The sequence below is a fragment of the Vigna angularis genome, chromosome 6 (assembly GCF_016808095.1).
Source record: "Vigna angularis cultivar LongXiaoDou No.4 chromosome 6, ASM1680809v1, whole genome shotgun sequence".
NCBI classification, from domain to species: Eukaryota; Viridiplantae; Streptophyta; class Magnoliopsida; order Fabales; family Fabaceae; genus Vigna; species Vigna angularis.
In genome coordinates, this window is record NC_068975.1 from 12,758,027 (window position 1) to 12,773,213 (window position 15,187).

The following is a 15,187-nucleotide window of genomic DNA, read 5'->3' on the forward strand; positions in this document are numbered from 1 at the left end:
TGGAATTAGAGATGTAGGAAGTAGGAAAATTGAGGTGGGTGGGTGCACCATTCTTGGGTCATGATAAAAAGAAATTCCTTAGAACATTTAGAAAAGTTGGTTTTTAGTTTTCAGCTATCAGAAACAGTTTGTTGGTGGATATAACTTCCTAAAACAAAAACACTTTCTTCCACATTTAGGTGACTGCATCAAATCAAAACATCTGAACCAAGCAGGGAAAATGAAACTTAGTTTTAGTTCAACAAAATGTGTTTTTTTCCCTTAATCTTTTTTGTTTTCATTGATAAATAGAAAAGGGTAACTTCATTTTCTCTGTGATTCAAAACTAAGTATATTTTCTTGTAATATATATGACATAGAATTTAACACATGTAATCTAGTTTCTTAGGGGATAAGGAAGTTGTGTTTTGGTTTGGTAGGTGATGTCAATGTAAGGTTGATCCAAAATTGCAGTGCTGAATTATTCTCTCCTAAAAACGAAAGAATGAGTGTAGAGTTGTGAGTTGATGTACTGGCATGGATCTTTGAGAGGAAGCTTCACGATTTAAGCATCACAATCTACATTGACCTGATTTTGGGATTTCTTAATTAATTGGTTGGAATGAAAAGTTAATTTGTTATCCATTTGGTTGTTATGTTTGTTGATGAGTTATGTTCCTTGTTAGGAGAGAGTAATGACAGAAGAAACTGCTATAATGATATTCCTAAAATTAGCATGCAAGTACATCAGAATTGAAGTTCTGGTACTACCAAAACCAATTCATGGAATTCACAAATGAAAGAAAATTATCTAAGTGGCATTGAACTCGAAAATGAGATGAATAAAAACACAGTATTAGGATGTAGGATTTAAATAAAGAAAATACCATTTTCCTTTTATTACTATATTTTAGTTTTTGTGGATTGGAAATTTTGTCTAAATTTTCATATATGATATTTTTCAACCTTTTTCATGTCACTTATTTTTACTTAAAAATATCATATTTTATTCATTATATATCTTATATGTTATAATAAGATTTGAGCCATAATTCTAAAAAGAAAATATTCACAATTCTAACCATGGGTGTGATATATTGTTGGTTGCTTCTGGTTTGTGCTGTCATAGAAATGTTATTGAATGCTTGAATATATTGTTATGAACTCATTTTTAGTTTGAACTTAATATTGTTTAGTGATGGTGTGTAGTTGTAAAAAGGAATTTATTTATTGTTGATTCATTCATATGCATGTGTTTATGTTAATGTCTAGATATTAATATGACTGTAGAGCATTATGCAACATACTCTAAAGTTTAACATAATCAATTATGTGAAGACACACTTGATTTATATTTAAGCACACAAGTAATTGATTAAGTGTCTATAATTGATGATAATTAATGTGACTAGTTGAACTTAATCAATAATGCTTGCTTGCAGTGGATAATTTTATTCAAGTCAATTAATGTATTTGTCCCTCTCAACTACACATAGGTCTATCATAGAACCGTGGCCAACGGGTTCAAATATATAAGATTAGAGAGGGGGAAAAATAATATTTTTTTTTCATATACTTAGTAATAATTTTTTTCAAGAAAGAAGTTCTCTCTTTAAGCTTTCCATTTGTCTTCCACTTGCTAGAAAATTTGGTATTACGGTCAAGTGGTGGCACAACCAAAATCAGTCTCACTATGTAAAACCTTCATATGTTTGAAGATATTTCTTGGAACCATCATTGTAGATTAAGGTATTTTTTCTTAAATTTTGTCTCCATATGTGCACTTTATGAATGCGATTTATAGCATTCAATATATACTACCATTTTATATATTGGAAGGAGTGAAAACAAAGCATGAGTCCCTCATACAAAAGGTCAGATCATCACTATCTCTTAAACCAGAAACAAATCAAAGCAACCACTGCAAAAACAAGCACACTAAAAACATAACTTATAAAACTGTAAAGATAAAATGTATCATTCCAAGTGCTTCACTCTTATCCTTCAGGCTTCATCTGTGAATTCCTTCACATCTTTATACAAATATCTAAGTAGTCTTTGCATTCTCTTTAGGTCTATATAACCAAACTTCTCTTCATAAGTAAAAAAATAGTAGGTAAAAACGGTGAACAGTCAATGATCTACTTTCTTCATGAAAGTTGAGACTATTTCATATACTGTATCATGCTGCCACGTCTATATCTATATCTATATATATATATATATATATAGATGTGAATACATGACAACAATATCATACTTTTCACAGTATAGTATAAGTTGATCAACCAAATTATATGAATGATTTATATGAATTATGAAGTTTTTATGAAGAGAATGTAATGTTTTTGTGGAAGGAAGAGATATTAGGTTGAAGTGTGATGGTGCATTGTTCCTCACTGAAAATTTTGGCCATATATAGTGTATCAGATTGATAGCCCTTGCCTAATAAGAATATTCATATATACGAAGAATGTTAGAGATCCCATTATGGATTAAATTAGTACAAACTTCATAAAAGTTATTTCATAAAAGATTACAAAATGCAGGAAGTTGAGCAATTAAGATTAGTCCAGAAAAATGTTTATACAGATTCTATGCACTCAAGTAGAGAACATAACATGCACAAGGGTAGTAAGAATTGTATGTCATTTTAGGAAGAGGTTTTGTTCTATTAGTTAAGCAACCAATGGTGTTTTCGTTGGTTGAAAAGTTATGGAGGGATATATATATATATATATTGAAAGGCAATAGTCTACAGGACTTTGTTTTCTTATTTGGATTTAGTGAAAGTAGACATATGTATTCATAAGTAAAAATCTATGCAACCAGAGGAAGAGAAGTGATAACAACTTGTCGGGTTTCATTGCTTTGGCAGAGATTAGTTGATGCTTTCTTCATTGTGAAATAAAGAATGTGACAATCCTTAGTGAAGTGGAGAGTTGGAGCAGAGGAAGAAGAGCTTCAGTTACTCTCCCTGCACCAAAAAAATCTGTTTCAACACATTCTTTGGCTAACTGATAATTGATTCTCATTTTTAATTCTCATTACTTATTTGAATTGTATGGTTGTAGAGCTTATGTGGTTTTTAATTACTTAAAAGTGTTTATTAGAAATGAAGTTTGATATTGATTGAATGGTTTAAAAGTGTTGTTGAAGTTAACCCAACACCTCACTCTCTTGGTACTTGTTCTAGTGCATTGATTTGGTCTGGAAAGTGATGCCTATCAGTAGCAATAAGACTTGTAGGTGATTTGCTCTTGCAGCTGGTGGTGGAGCATAGTGAGTTGTTCAGTTTGCCTAAATTTTCACAATCATTCTGCACTTTTTTCAAACAGGTCTTGGAGCCTCAACCAGGTACTTACTTGCTCAATTCATCACAAATTTAATTTCATGCATTCATTTCGTCTTTCTCAGTATGGTTTTCAGTTACTTGTTTAGTGATTTTTTTTGTGCTTAGCTTTTAAGAAAAGTGTATCCGTAATTAACTTCGATTTACATCAATACATTGTTTATGTTTTATGCATATTTGATGATTTGACAACTTTTGTGTGGTTAAAGTGTGAGGGAAACGTGGAAGACTGCGAAAGCTTCCTTCGAGCACACAACATCTTAACTAGAAGTGGAAAACACTTTGGGGTCAGTCCAAAATACGTAAGAATTAGCATGTTGGATACTGATGAAAATTTTAGCCACTTTCTACAGAGACTTTCTTTCATAAAGTCGTGATTGCTGAAATTTGCTTCTGGGTAATGTTTGTATGATATTTAGAAGTGTTAGTTTTCTGTATGATGGAAAGTGAAACACAGAAATGCAATTTTGCTCCTTCTCTTTTTGCTGCATATTTCATTCATGTCATGGCTATTTCTCTGTTTAATAATAATAGTACCTCAATAATCTAATTCTTTTAATACAAATAATTGATACAATTTTGGACAAAATGATGATGTACAAGACACAAAAAACATTACAAGATTAACTTAGTTTAACAAAGTTATCTCATATAATTTCTTCAATTTTTTTAACTTGAGGAGAAGTAACTTTAATGTTTTTCAATCGGTGGTTGAGGAAAACTAATGGACTCTTGTTCATATTTCACATACCTTTCTACGCTTTTACCCAATCTCGTAACAGTAGTTCTGATACAACATAGATTAATTGAAATTATGTATTAGGAATGACAAATATCAACAAGTGACAAGTATCTACAGGTAAAATCCTTATTAAGTGGTTGGGTTACTGTCTACTAAAGCATGTTTAAATATATATAAAAAAAAGCTTTATGAATTAACCCCCATTTTTTTTTTGTTCCTAAAATGGTTAAGTTTGCTTTCAATTGTAGAACTTGCTGGTGCTAAAGTAGTGGACTGTGCTTGTGTGATTGGTCTCTCTGATCTCAAGGTAATGGCTAAACTGAATCAATGTTTTTGTAAGTTGTGTTTTAGTAGCTAGTCTTAGAAAATTCCATCTTCTTCTTGACATGCTAAAGTAAAGTTTCATTTCCAAATTCATTACCTTTTTGTCATACTTTGAGTGATCCCATAATGGTTAGAAAAAAGTGTTGGAAATTCCTTGTACGAACAAATTATAGTGTATGAGTGTGATTGAAGTCTCACATTACTGAACTTAGGATTGATTTACCGTTAATCTTACTACTTGATGTAGAAGGATAAAAGTATTGATGTAGAAGGATAAAAGTCCCCTGAACTATTTATGGTACTACACACATTCTCAATGGTGCATCATGTCCATTGTTACCAAGCAATGAATTCTTAATCTTCAGCTAATCCAGAGTTTCAACATACTTTTGAACTCTTCTTAACTTCAAAATTAATTTTTCACTAACATTAGAACTACAATTGCTTAAACAAATGTAATTTGAGATACAATGATAAACATAATTCAGTAAAATGCATCTCAGTATTTGGCATGACCTGAATTTTCCTCTTTAATTTCACATCCCCTTCAACCATTATACCATCTACTTTAAGCAATTGATTCAGCAATAACTCAATCAGATTAAGCACATCTGTTTGTGCAAATCTTTCACCTTTGTTGATAATTCACTCAAATGTTGATACCTAACCAAATCCAATCACTGATCATTAGCAACCACAACACTATTTTTTCCCTGCAAGCCTCTCTACTTCCAAGCTGATTTCTGAGATTGATTTTGCAGCTTTCTCCATCTTAGCATTGTTCCTTCTCTCTAACAACCTCTTATCTTGACTAATAGGGTCTTCAACTAGCACTATGTTGGATTTATCCTTCACCCCAAACATGTGAAGAAAGGCCTTTGAATCCCTTTCCAGCTATTATTTTGTTTGCCCAAATTCAATTCTGGATTATTAAAATAATGGAATGAAATTTAATGAACAAACCTAACTACAAAAACAATTTAGAACTCAATATTTGGCTATCGGAGTTGCCAATTTCATCATTTTTCCTTGTTGGACAGCCCCTTTGAATTGACAAATTGTGCTCCTTTTCCACTTCCTAAGATGCCACCTTAGTTGGAAAATGTTTCTAAAACTGGACTGCACCTCAAATTCTTTAGAACACCACTATTTCACGCATTAATTAGCACCAAAGTAGATCAAAAAGTGGACCAGAAATGTACAAGGACAGCACCAAATTCTGACTTGAATTGGTCAATTTTAAAATGCCTACAAGCTTAAAACTATTAGAAATAGGTGTACAATATAAGTAGGCACTCAAATGGATTCTAAGAAAGGTTCTTTAATAGATGAAGAAAGCAAGAAAAACTTAAACATGTTTTGCTCCAACCAAAATGGAATTTCATACCAACTTCATCATAACAGCACTTAAATTTTGTCAACTCTACACCAAAAAATTGATCCAAGATTGGTGGTTCTAAAAGTGAATTCGTGCATAAGTGATTCTGACTCTTTGATAATACTTTCAGCAACTTGAATTCATCAATTTAAACTTGTTTGAACTGTAATTGGGTTCAAAACGAAACTGTATAGCAGATTCACCCTTTTAGTTCCCAATTTCACTAAAAAATGAGGTTTGAATATGTAAATTGCACATACATGAATCTGGCTTCATTTTGAATGCTGTAACAAGTTTAATACAACAATTACGACTTGTTTAAACTGCCAAATAGCAAAAAATCCTTGCTGCATGAAAATAGACACCCAATACAACTTTTTCTTCTTCAAAATGACTACTAAAAATGCACTAGAATGGTTAGAATTTGCAAACTGCCTAAATATATCCATGGTTAGAATGTAGTATATATCCATGCTTTTATAGATATTTGATTGCCTAAATTATGTTGATGTCTATATTGTATGTTCATTTACCTTGTATTTCATTTATTAGGCTATAACTTGATTAAGTGAAGTAGTCATTTAAATACCTATGGTACTACACACATTCTCAAAGCAATGAGAAGGGTAAAAATACACTAAACACTTAGAACCTACAAAATATTCGGAAGTACTCTAGAGAAGAGAACTTCAGTAGTAATAAGTTGTCTCCTCCAACTTTAATACACAGCCCCCCTTAGTATGTCTAAGGCATTTCAATACTGAGGACTTCTCTTTGCATGCCCTTATTGAATGCCTATGACCATAGTGTTCAAATTGCCTTCCATGTTCGACTTGAGTAGTAATAGGTTTATTACTTATGTCACATGGAGTGTTGCTGTTTTGGCTAAGTTTTTATTTGTTTGGCTTGTCACAGAACATGGCCCATTTTCCCAACCATCGTGGATGGATGTACGACCGTTGTTATAGTGGAAGGAGAGGTTTGAAGGAATCTTTTGTCATCAGAGTTGAAGAGTTTGTGGAGACGGCCCAACGATATCAATATTATGCCCTTGATGGAGGGATTCGATGTCCATGCATCAAGTGCGAATGTACAAGGATTTTGAAAGATGAAGTCGTCAAAGTTCACCTTTACCAAAAAGGGTTCATGCCTAATTACACGGTTTGGACATTTCATGGTGAAGAAATTCCTTCGACCTCTACTGAAGCTGAAAAACGGCTTGCATCAGGTTCGAATACTATTGTACATACATCTGAGATAGATCAATTTGCCTATATGCAAGAGATGGTCGACAATGTTCTTCGTCACCATGCTAAAGAAGTAGACGATAGTCATGATGAAGAGCCTCCAAATGAAACGACGCAGAGGTTTTACAATTTACTGACAAAGGCAAATCTACCTGTATTTGAAGGTTCATCTGAGTCAAAATTGTCAGTGTGCATTAGACTCATGGCTGAGAAATCTAATTGGAACGTTCCCATTCAAGCAGTGGACTTCTATACAAAATTGATGTTAGATTTGACACCACCAAACAATTTCATGCCGAAGAATTATTACCAAGCCAAAAAATGTGTTTCAAAGTTGGGATTGGATGTCAAGAAGATTGATTGTTGTGTTAATGGATGTGTGTTATTCTATGACAATGACAGTGGCAAAAATGATGCATTGTTGGTTGAATGCAAGTTTTGTGGCTCACCTCGATATCATACAATGCATGCTGGACGGAGGCAAAAAAAACCAATTCCCTTAAAGTCCATGTTCTAATTGCCTATAATTCCAAGATTACAAAGATTGTTTATTCAATGCAAACATCAGAACACATGACATGGCATGATGGTAACAAAACTCCGGGATTTTTGCGTCATCCTTCTGATGGTGAAGCTTGGAAGCACTTCAATCGTAAACATCCATCCTTTGCTAGTGAACCACATAATGTCAGACTTGGTCTATGCTCTGATGGGTTTACCCCGTACATTCAGGCGTCTGCATCACCATATTCATGCTGGCCCGTGATAGTTACCCCATACAATCTACCACCTGAGATGTGTATGAAAAAGCCTTACATGTTTTTATCGTGTATAATACCAGGTCCATCTAATCCCAAATCATTGATTGATGTTTATTTGGAGCCTTTGATTGATGATTTGAAGAAGTTATGGAATGGTGTTTGGACGTATGACGTTTCAAGGAAGCAAAATTTCCTTATGAGGGCAGCCTTGATGTGGACTATTAATGACTTCCCATCGTACGACATGTTATCTGGTTGGAGCACGCATGGTCGATTAGCTTGTCCACATTGCATGGAACATACAAAGTCATTCCAGTTGAGTTATGGTCGGAAAAGTAGTTGGTTTGACTGCCATCGACGGTTCTTGCCCATTGATCACCCCTTTAGAAGAAACAAAAAGGCATTTCGCAAAGGGCAAGTTGAAACGGATATGCCCCCGCCGAAGTTGACTGGATCACACGTTTGGAGAAGAGTGAAAGACTATCCAAAAGTCACTGAATCTGGTCAGAATAGGATAGAAGGGTTTGGAGAATGGCATAATTGGACTAAAAGAAGCATATTCTGGGAACTTCCCTATTGGAAAGACAACTTGCTAAGACACAACCTCGATGTCATGCACACCGAAAAAAATTTCTTTGACAATGTCTTCAACACAGTTATGAATGTTATAGGTAAGACAAAAGATAATGAGAAAGCATGAAAAGATTTACCTTTGTATTATGGACGAAAAGACTTAGAGTTGAAGGCGCAAGGTAACGGCCGATTATTTAAACCAAAAGCAAATTACACCATGTCAAAAGACGAGGCAAGAATAGTGTGTGGATGGATCAAGGAGCTTAGAATGCCAGATGGATATGCTTCTAACTTGTCCAGATGTGCCAATGTTCAGAACGGTACTATTCAAGGGTTGAAGAGTCATGATTGTCATGTATTCATGGAGACTTTCATCCCTCTTGTGTTCAATTGTTTGCCAATGCACGTGTTAAATCCACTGATAGAAATCAGTAACTTCTTTAAAGATTTGTGTTGCACGACACTAAAGGAGAATTCCCGTAAAAAGATGGATGAAAATATCCCAATTATTCTCTGCAAATTAGAAAGAATATTCCCTCCTGCATTCTTTGATTCAATGGAGCATATTCCAATTCATCTTGCATATGAAGCTTGGCTTGGGGGACCTGTGCAATACAGGTGGATGTATCCATTTGAAAGGTTTATGGGAGAATCCAAACGTTCAGTTAAAAATAAAGCTAGAGTAGAAGGCTCAATTTGTGCAGCTTACTTGCATAGTGATGACAAATTTATGAACACCGAAAACGGCGCCACAAACTTGTTTGACCCTCGGCAAGTGTGACCGAATCATATCAAGTAATAAACTCGGTAAGACCAAGTATCGTTCTCCCAAAGGACTCACGGCCTAGTTAGTTATTTGAGACTTGTGAACGATTGATTTTAGGTTTAAATGCAAAAGACAGTAATTTAAATATGTATGCATGAATTTGATCAATGGCAAAAGAGTAAAACAAACACGGAATGAATTATATGGATGAGTATGTTGTTGGGGTTATCAATTTCATCAAATCCACTCTCATATATTTTAGGAATTCATCAATCTTTTCATCAATGTTAATGCCACTCTCTAAATTACCTTGTCAAGAAGGCCTATCCTTAATTACGAGTTCATACAATTCCTAGCATTCCTAGTAATTAGTTCTGAAGTGCAGGAGCTTAAAGGCAACCAATATACTATTGGGAGAAATTCCCCGTATCTAGACTTCCCCGTACGTTCCCATATCGACAAAATCAATGATCATGACAATGAATGAGTTAAACACTGCATGCTTTGAGCAAAGAGGAAAAACCCTAACAATTAATCAAAGAAAGCATGTATCTCAAATAAGATTTTTAAACACAGATTCCATATATGAGAGTTTCACAAGATTACATTGATTCCCCAACAACAATACAAGGTTTAGTTCACCATATTCATGGTGAATCTAGATGAACAATAATGAAAGAATGAAAGATAAAACCCTAGAAAGGTAGAGAGGTAGCCTGAGCATCCAAGATCTTCATTCAAAGGGGTGGAAAAGAGAGTGTTTGCTTCGTCCCAACCAAAGATACAAACCCTAGGAAACCCTAAAGCTTATATACTATTCGTAAAATTACATAAAATTAGGCCCAAGCCCAAAATAGTATCGCTCAGCGGTAAACCACCGCTCAGCGGTAAGTGCGCGAGTTCGTTTCTTCCCCTCAACGGCTTTTTCACCCCTCAGCGGAACCAACGTAGGTTTCTGAGTGCCGCTCAGCGGTAAACTGCCGCTGAGCGGTGGTTGCGGTTCTCCTTTTGCACTTTTTAATGTCTTTTCTGATTCCATTCCTATCCTTCTTCACTTCTTTCACCAAATTCACCTTAAAACCTGCATAAAACACTGAAATCAAGCATAAACCTGTCCAACTCTCTTATTTCTAAAAATATGACCAAAAGCATGATTTCAAGCTAGTTTCTAAGTGTTAAAGGTTGCTTTTAGTATCAAATTTAAGCATGAAAATAACAGTTTTTCAACTGTTATCACAACCCCAAACTTAGAACTTTGCTTGTCCTCAAGCAAACAAAATGTAACTCAATCTTCTACCAATCTGTACAATGGTTCACTCATTCAAAAATCCTCTTTTCAAGATAAGTAAAAACTTCAATCAAACTCATGACAAAGATTTCAATCAAGATGTGCACATGCTTTGGGTGTTCACAAAATCACTTAATATCCAACAAATGCTATTTTTCATGAATGATAAATCAACTAAGCATGGATGTTCATGTGCTCATGGAATATCTCCTCACTAGGTAAAGTGTTTCACTCAAACACAAGTGTATAAGAGGTAATCACTCTTTCACTCTACTACAACAATGTCACAAGAATTGACTTTGCCTTTCATTTAACCACAATCAAATAAATTCACAAGCATGCATTATCACAAGGACTTTCAATGGCTTATAATGTGGCTGGGCTAACAAGAAAATTGGTTTTTCTAGATCACAAAACCCTTGAGTTAAGAGAATCATATAAACACAATCATTCTTACTTTCCCAACTTTCCTTTGCATTGAGCTTTGCTTTTTCTTTTCCTTTCTTTCTGTTTTTTTCTTTTGCTTTTCACATATTTACTTCTTAGCTCTTAGCTCAATGCTTTCAATTTCCCTTTCTATTTTCCAACAACCCCAAACTTGAACATTTGTCAATACCACATAATATTTTCTACTTAACTCAAGGTAAAGCTTTTCAATAAGGGTTTTCAAATCATGTTCAAGGCTAAGGGTTCAAAGGATAGAACACAAAGTGTTCTCTTTTAGTGGCTAATTTCATGAAATTTGGCTAATATAAGGGTTTCCAACAAACGGCCTTGATCATATAATGCAAACAAGCAATTGATTCAATCATAGAAAACCTGGGCAAAGTTATTTATGCTTCCAAAGTAATAGCACTCAATCACAACAACTCTGGAGCTCAAAACCTCACATATAAGCTCATTCACATTTGACATACACATCCTGCTTAATATCACAATCACAATCACAATAACTTGCATTTGTTCACAAAGCTTGTGAACCACCTGTATAAGCATGTAAAGTGCACATCTCAACATCAATCCATATCAAAGGATCATCAAGCATTACTTATCAAACATTCACAATCATAAGCAAACCATCATAACAGATAAAGTTTCCAATTGAGTACATCAAACCCTATTCTAAAACACAAATAAATAAGTTCAGAAAACCAAACAAAAACATAAGTAAATCAATTGGGTTGCCTCCCAGGTAGCGCTTGTTTAACGTCACGAGCCTGACCCGAAATTTCAAGGATCAACCAACTGCATCATTGTGGACAACTGTTGCACTTCTCCCCCTAAATAAGGTTTGAGACGTTGACCATTCACCACCCAGCTTCTTTGTGGATCATCAGCGGCTGGATTAAATATTTCAATTGCTCCATGTGGATGCACTCCTTTTACTACAAATGGTCCTGACCATTTTGTCTTCAATTTTCCAAGGAATATCTTCAATCTTGAATTGAATAATAATACCTGTTGTCCTGGATTAAAAACTTTATTTACCAACTTTCTGTCATGATAGAATTTGATCTTATCTTTATAAGCCTTGGATGAATCATATGCATGTAATCGCATTTCTTCAAGCTCCAGAATCTGCCTTCTGCGTGTGCTTTGAGTTTCATGAGGATCAAAATTCAAAAACTTCAAAGCCCACAGCGCTTTATGCTCCAACTCTACTGGCAAATGACATGCTTTCCCATAGACTAATTGAAACGGTGATAATCCCATAGACGTCTTCATTGTCGTTCTATAAGCCCAAAGAGCATCATCCAGCTTTAGTGACCAATCCTTTCTTGATGATGTCACTATTTTTTCCAGGATCCTCTTTATTTCTCTGTTAGATACCTCAGCTTGTCCATTGGTTTGTGGATGATAAGGTGCAGCTACCTTATGTTTCACTCCATAATGTTTGAGTACTTTTTCTAGCTGATAATTGCAAAAATGAGATCCCCATCACTAATCAACACTCTTGGAGTTCCAAAACGTGAAAATATCTGCTTCTTCAGATATTTAATTACTGTGCGAGCATCATTTTTAGGACAAGCCAATGCTTCCACCCATTTACTCACATAATCCACTGCCACCAAAATATACTCATTGTTGAAAGATGAAGGAAAGGGTCCCACAAAGTCAATACCCCAACAATCAAAAATCTCAACCTCTAAAATGCCTTGTAATGGCATCTCATGACGTTTAGTGATTGTCCCTGCTCTTTGACACTTATCACAATTTTTAGCATGATTATGAGCATCTTTAAATAAAGTTGGCCAATAAAACCCTGATTGAAGAACTTTTGCTGCTGTTCTTTCTCCATTAAAATGTCCCCCGTAAGGTGAATCATGACAATGCCAGAGAATCCCTTCTGTTTCTTCATTTGTCACACATCTCCTCAAAAGATTATCTGCTCCAATCTTGAACAAATACGGATCATCCCAAACAAACTGCTTGGCATCATGCAAAAATTTCTTTCTTTGTTGCCATGTTAAATCTCTTGGCATGACCCTTGCAGCTTTGAAATTAGCCATATCAGCAAACCATGGCCTCTGCTGAATATACATGAGTGCTTCATCTGAAAAAGACTCCCAGATCTCTGATTCCTTCCTAGTAACCTCCTTGTTGACTAATCGTGATAAATGATCAGCAATCAAATTCTCACTCCCTTTCTTATCACGGATCTCCACATCAAATTCTTGCAAGAGTAGTACCCATCTAATCAGACGAGGCTTAGAATCTGGCTTTGTCAACAAGTACTTGATAGCTGCATGATCTGTATAAATAATCACCTTAGACCCAATAAGATAAGGTCTAAATTTTTCTAGAGCATACACTATAGCTAGAAATTCTTTTTCTGTGGTAGCATAATTCAATTGAGCATCATTCAGAACTTTGTTGGCATAATAAATTGGATGAAAAATCCGCTCTGTTCGTTGGCCAAGAACAACTCCTATTGCATAATCACTTGCATCACACATTAGCTCAAAATTTTTATTCCAATCTGGAGCTATAATCACTGGCGCTGACACTAATTTGCTCTTCAATATATCAAAAGCTTTCAAACATTCTTCATTCATCACAACAGAAGCGTCCTTCATAAGAAGATTACTCAATGGCTTGGCAATTTTTGAGAAATCTTTAATGAATCTTCTATAAAATCCAGCATGACCTAGAAAACTTCTGATTCCCCTTACATTTGTCGGTGGAGGTAATTTCTCAATAACCTCCACTTTTGCTTTATCTACCTCAATCCCTTTAGCAGAAATTTTATGTCCCAGCACAATTCCTTCCTTCACCATAACATGACATTTTTCCCAATTAAGAACAAGATTTGTCTGAACACATGTTTTGAGAACAATATCCAAATTCGCCAAACACCTTTGGAAAGAATTTCCAAAGACTGAAAAATCATCCATGAAGACTTCAATACACTTTTCTAAGAGATCTGCGAAAATTGCCTACATACACCTTTGAAAAGTAGTTGGAGCATTACACAATCCAAATGGCATCTTCCTATAAGCAAAAATACCAAAAGGACAAGTAAAAGCTGTCTTCTCTTGATCTTTTGGATCTACCACAATTTGATTGTATCCAGAATATCCATCTAAGAAGCAATAGAAAGCTTGACCTGCTAATCTTTCTAACATCTGGTCCATGAAAGGAAGAGGAAAATGATCCTTCCTAGTGGCTTTATTTAACTTTCTGTAATCAATGCACATCCGCCATCCAGTAACTGTCCGAGTGGGAATAAGTTCATTCTTATCATTGTGAATTACTGTCATGCCGCCTTTCTTTGGAACCACCTGAACTGGACTTACCCATTCGCTGTCAGAGATTGGATAAATAATACCCGCTTCTAAAAGTTTCAACACTTCTTTTCTGACCACCTCCTTCATTACAGGGTTTAACCTTCTCTATGGTTGAGCACTCGGTCTATAATCCTCTTCCATAAAAATCTTATGCATACAATAAGTTGGGCTAATACCTTTAAGATCTGATATTGACCTCCCAATTGCTCCTTTATTTGCCTTCAGAATTTCTATCAATTGTTCTTCTTCTTGTAGAGACAATGAATTACTGATAATAACTGGCTTTTTCCATCTTCTTCTAGAAAAACATACTTCAGATGTGCTGGGAGTCTTTTTAATTCTGGCTTCTTTACTTTGACTTCTTCTTCCTTCTCAATTATTTCAAATTTTGTATCTTCCACTGGAATCTTCTTCAATGTTTCCAATTCCATCACGCACTCTTCAACTAATCTTTCTTCTCCTTCATCTAGATCTTCACAAGCATCAATAAGAGTTCTTTCTAATGGAGAAACAGGCCTCACCATCTTTTCTTGTATCATACAAACTTCATCAAGTTCGTCAAATTGAAAACATGCCTTATCATCATTTGGATATGTCATGGCTTTGAATACGTCAAAAGTGACTTCTTCATCATGAACTCTCAATTTCAGCTTACCATTCTCCACATCAATTAAAACTCTAGCAGTCTTCATAAAAGGTCTCCCAAGAATGAGAGGTACATCACTATTCCCTTCCATCTCCATTACAATAAAATCTACTGGGAATACAAACTTATCAACCTTCACTAACACATCTTCAACCACTCCATATGGATATTTAAGAGATCTATCTGCCAGTTGAAGAGCCATTCTGGTAGGTTTGATTTCCAATCCCTCAATTTGTTTACACATAGATAGCGGCATTAAATTAATGCTAGCTCCCAAATTAATCAATGTTCTTCCAACTTCCAAGTCTCCTATGGTGCACGGAATATTGAAGCTTCCTGGATC

The 15,187-nt window shown here is 35.0% G+C and overlaps 1 pseudogene; it reads right to left on the reverse strand.

Moving 5' to 3' along the window:
* Positions 1 to 4,690: 4,690 nt before the first annotated feature.
* LOC128197503 (BAG family molecular chaperone regulator 4-like) lies at positions 4,691 to 14,722 on the reverse strand (annotated as a pseudogene).
* Between the last annotated feature and the right edge of the window lie 465 nt (positions 14,723 to 15,187).